The 5,225-nt window shown below is 43.7% G+C and overlaps 1 protein-coding gene across 1 annotated transcript in view; it reads left to right on the forward strand.

The window, feature by feature from the left end:
- Positions 1 to 1,748, forward strand: part of LOC116686557 (nuclear factor 1 B-type) — a 71,584-nt gene extending 69,836 nt beyond the window's left edge. The window contains exon 13 of the transcript XR_004331295.1: positions 1,735 to 1,748. The gene's annotated coding sequence lies outside the window, so the exon portion shown is untranslated. The remainder of the gene's footprint in view (positions 1 to 1,734) is intronic.
- Positions 1,749 to 5,225: the final 3,477 nt, after the last annotated feature.

Consider the following 5,225-nt stretch of genomic DNA (forward strand, 5'->3'; position numbering starts at 1 on the left):
CCCTCGTTTTTCTCTTCCTCCAAGATGGTAATGTTCACCTTAAAACATCTTCACTGTACTGGAGCTACATAACACAGCTTTCTGCACTGCTGTCCGACCGCCAAGTTCCTATCAAGCCCTTGATTTATGGCGCTTGATGCATTCCTTGGCCATGGCGAGGAGGCAGTTTAGCTGAAATATGAGAAGAGATGCAGAGAACACACTCAAAGTGGGTTTCGCTTTAGCCTGCCTGTGCACTACGAAGCTGGTGCAGCCTTAACATTTTGTCTTTGCAAAACCTGAGACAACTGGGGTGGTTTCTTCTTCTTTTTTTATCTGTAGATGGCAAAATATTTCAGCAATGTGGCATGGACTGTCTGCCACGTCAGCTTGTCTTGTTGGGTGATAACAAAAAGAAGAACTGTAACCCAGCTGTCATGGAGCTCACAATACCGCCTTTGTTGCGTGTGACATGCAGCTTTTAGCCTCCTAAATTACATCGGGATTAAAAATGTTAACTGCGACTCCTTGCCTTTTCCTGTCCACTTACATGTCGAAAATTGCATGCAGGTGTATGAAGGAAACGAGACCAGCAACTTTACAGCAGTATTTAGTTGTAAACGGCTTTCTTGCTTGTGCGGTAAAGACCTGTTATCAATCACAAAGGCTTTCAGTAGCTGTTTGTCTTCATTTGGGTCTTAATGTAAAATTGCTGATAAACTGAAATCAGATAAGCAGAAACAGACATTTCTGGAAAAAGGAGACGTCGGTCTTCGAAGCGTTTGCCGAGCGTTGCTTTGTCTGCTCCCAAGTTACAACCGTGTGATTACATGCTTTATTAAGTGCTGAAGTGCTCTCCCTGAGTAAAAGCAGATGTCACCACAAGGTCTGTCACTGAGTCTGGATCGGGGTGCCTGTGGTCAGTGTCTCAGCTCGCTTGTGGTTTTCCATCAATTCAGGGCGCACAAAATCATCAGCGAACAACGTGGGTAAGAACACAGACCATGTTGTTGTGTTGTGTTTCTATTTCCTTGAACATAATATCAAGTGTACACATGCTCAAAATGAAAGAAACAGACGGATGCTCTCTACTGCCCAACAGCGTGGCCTGGCATTGAGGCTCTGCTGTTAAATGAATGTGTCTGCAGGACGAGGGATATCAATACCATAACGCGAATATGCCGAGGGCCGCACCAGACCTAGTTCAGCAAGACAACGCTTTGCAGGGGTCACGGGGAGAAGGGGAACCATCCACAACGGCCTTGTGTTGGCACGAGCATCCACACTGCGGATGCAGCTCCAGGGCTGCCGGTCTGGACATGAGTCCGACCTTTGACCTCTACATTAAGAAGAGCAAATGGTTTCCATATATATTTGAAATTTCGGCAAACTTTTCAGGACAATCACAGTTACCCGAGTGGCATTTACATTTTCTATCTATATATGTAACTAGACATTTCTCTTCACATTCAATAAATGCAGGTAAGATGTCGTCTGTTTGGACTTTCCTGATAACGTGTACTGGCTTTCCACTGAGCTCAGGTCGATTGCCTTGATTTGTTCCACCTGTCCTCGTTAGTGTTCACGCCAGCCAGGTGACTGCTGCTCGTCTCCTGAAGAAACGTCCCTCGTTATGAGTTATGTCTTCCTGGGATGGAATAGTGAGTGGTTTCCCTCAGCTTTCACATCACATAAAATCACATCACGTCACCTGCGTGTCAGCAGTGTGCACCAAAATCTCTTTTTACGATCAAGACAAACACACACATCTGGTATACAGAGTGCATATACAACAACAGTGTTGCCGCCCCCCCCCCAAGACAGTGTGTTTCCAGTCATGTATTTTTGACTAAATCTGGATAATGTAGGCTATTCCTTCTTATCACAAATGAAAGAGGCAACGCGTGAGTTAAAAGCCTTGACTTATTTTAAAAGGTAACCTTTGCACCCAGCATAGTAAGGCGCTAAGGCAGTCCACCCTAAAGCACACTACTGCATTCCACATTATTACATCATAGTACACATTTACCCATGAAATTATAATCTAGGTATGGTAACTTTACCTTTATGTATAGTACACTACAGCAGGGTTTTCAGAGTGTGAGACTGTGGGCCATCTCTCAGACAAAGGTTGGGAAAAGGCCCTCATCACCCCTCAAAGTCCTGCATGCCTATACAATCATCAATAATGTTATTTGATCCAATAGACAATGAGCAAAATATCATAATACTGCTGTTTGACATAACTTCAGACCACAACAAATACATAAAAAGGTCTGTCCTGGGAAAGTGGAAAAAAATTATCTTTAACCAAATAACACACATGTAGGCTATTCCCTGGGATCTTATTTTGATATATAATGTGATATTTTATCAGTTTCTTTCACTGAAACTATTTGGAGCACCCCTGGGGAGGCCTGCTTCCCACTCTGAAAACCTCTGCCCTACAGCCCCATGTCTGAGACATAAACCTTAATTTTGGCATCAAAACATTTCAAGGTGATTGTAACAACGTATCTAGTATTCGTAAAATAGACTCTTCACTTGTGTGCTCCCCATGTTTCCCAACACTGGGAGGGAACAATGTTTAGGATTCACCTACCATAGCATTAATTAATCATCGCACATCTGCAAGTGTGTGTATGCCCATTTTGGTGCCTGTTATGTTTGTTGACTTGTGTGTGTTACACTGGTGCTGTGGCACTTTGGCACCTGCGCTACATTATGAACCTAAAGGCTCGGATAATAAGCTGCAGGTGCACTCCTGGCAAACAGAGAGGAGATGCAGGGGTGGCAGCGCTGGAGTGTGTGTGTGTGTGTGTGTGTGTGTGTGTGTGTGTGTGTGTGTTGGTGGGGTCGCCTGCTGTTACCGGTTGGCACTCTACGTTAGCAAGTATATGACATCACCCTGGCTCCCATACCTCGCTCCAAACGTCAACTGGACTTTTTTATTTTTTCTTTTTTTTTAAACAGCGGAAACGATTCTTCTTCCGGGATTTTGGCTTCAAAGCCCTCAACAAAGAAAGCAACTCTTTTGTCCGTCATTGCCTCCAGTCTGTGGCACTGTCAATAATTATTGATGTTAATTACCGCGATTAGGGTAATTTCTTCCTAGCTGTGTTGGCAGGTATGCCGAGTAAAGATGGGCTGATGGAACAGAAAGGGCTTCTCTCTTTGACAGCGTTGAGTCGAAGTGACACCCAATAAGGAGGCAATCTACTTCATATAAAAAACTAATTACATGATGAATGGTGCGACGTATAGACTCGGGCACAGTAATATTGCACTCCCACCTGTGAAAACACTCCTGAAATAATTGTTTATGTTGGAGGGAGCTGCTTTATGTATATAATGCAGGCAGGGCTGTGTCAGTATCTTCAGTATGGTTTCCATAAACATCTGCCTCATGTAACCCTGCCAAATTATAACTGCTGCATATATTGTACTCCCCGCAGATATGGCTCCGGCAGCACATTTCTCAAAACAATTTTTAAAAAGTTGATTTCCAGTGTGTGAGATTTAAAACAAATAGCGCCGAGCTTGAAAATAACGCTGCAGACTTCACAAAATCTTTTTTTTCTGATCGGAGATTGATGAGTAAAGATTTGCATCATTACAGCTTTTGAATCCCTCACCTGCTTGACATTTACTGTACTTTCTGCTGAAGCCGTGCTATACCGTGTTAATGGCTTCCAGACTTCATCTGGGCTGGAGCACGTCGATGTGATTGAGGCAGAATTCTCCTCTGGAGCTGGAAACTGTGACTGTCTTCTAGTGAGAAATGTTTCTATGTTTAATATGAGACTGATACCATAGAGTGGTTTAAACCGTACTTAAGGCTTTTATCTTCAAGGTTAAGGTTGCATCTGTCAGGGTTTTAATCATACACGGGGAACCTCAAATCTTGTCTGCATTGCATTTTGGTTTTAAAAAGTATTAACGCCGTTATCAGCTTAACATTAACAAAGAGCGTGAGGCCACCTGAACAGGCTGTCTGGTTGTGAAGCATATCAAAATGACAAATTTAAAAATCCTTGGTTTAGAAGTGAGGTAGTGAGACTGCACACAACATATGGCACGGCGCGTTCAAACCTGGCGCCAGGCAACGGATTAACGGTGAAGATTTCCTCTAAATGAAACAAAAACCCAGGAAAAAAGGGCCGTCATTAGAAGGGCCGCGAGTGTGACCTTGACTTCCGTGTGCCCGTGGGAGCGGGTGTGACATGAGAGGGAGACTTTTTGATTCTTTCAGCTGCGTTTGGAAAAAGACAGAACATGAACTGAGCTCTCGGATCTTCTCATCCACACTTTCCCATATGGCATATGGATCTGGATCTGGGGGTAGATGGAAGGATAAGACGGGAAAAAAAGAAGAAAAAGAATGGGGGGGGAAATAAAAAAAAGTCCCATATGTGTGTCTGTTTCTCTTCATTAGCTCCCAGCCAAACAGAAGTACCTCCTCAGCAGCTTGATTGAAATGGATGTTGTTAAAATGTCAAGACGGACGCAGTTCATTTACACAAGGACCTGAGATCCCCAACACGGAAGGTTCTCAGAGATGTTGACGTCGCCTCGAAAACATTTGTCTTAAATTTATGAAATATCCCATGTTTAGGTTGGGTTAAATCATTCCCCTTGAGGCACCTTCTGTCTACGACTTAGGGTTAGGGTTAGGGTTAGGGTTAGGGTTAGGGTTAGAGTTAGGCTTAGGGTTAGGGTTAGGCTTAGGCTTAGGGTTAGGGTTAGGGTTAGGCTTAGGGTTAGGGTTAGGGTTAGGGTTAGGCTTAGGGTTAGGGTTAGGGTTAGGGTTAGGGTTAGGCTTAGGGTTAGGTGTTAGGGTTAGGCTTAGGGTTAGGCTTAGGGTTAGGGTTAGAGTTAGGGTTAGGGTTAGGGTTAGGTGTTAGGGTTAGGGTTAGGCTTAGGCTTAGGCTTAGGGTTAGGCTTAGGGTTAGGGTTAGGGTTAGGCTTAGGCTTAGGGTTAGGGTTAGGCTTAGGGTTAGGGTTAGGGTTAGGGTTAGAGTTAGGGTTAGCTGTTGGGAACTGAAGAAGGAAGACCAGTCAAACTGGCCCTAACCTGACACGACCCTGACCTGATTTGTACTGCAACATACATCTAAATACAGATTATTTAACAGAATTCATTGAGACATTTTAGTTTATTATCATGCAACCTTAAACCTGAATTTTCTGAATCAGAATCAGAATCAGAATCAGCTTTATTGACCAGGTATGAAGACACATACGAG

This window comes from Etheostoma spectabile, unplaced genomic scaffold, assembly GCF_008692095.1.
Source record: "Etheostoma spectabile isolate EspeVRDwgs_2016 unplaced genomic scaffold, UIUC_Espe_1.0 scaffold394, whole genome shotgun sequence".
NCBI lineage: Eukaryota > Metazoa > Chordata > Actinopteri > Perciformes > Percidae > Etheostoma > Etheostoma spectabile.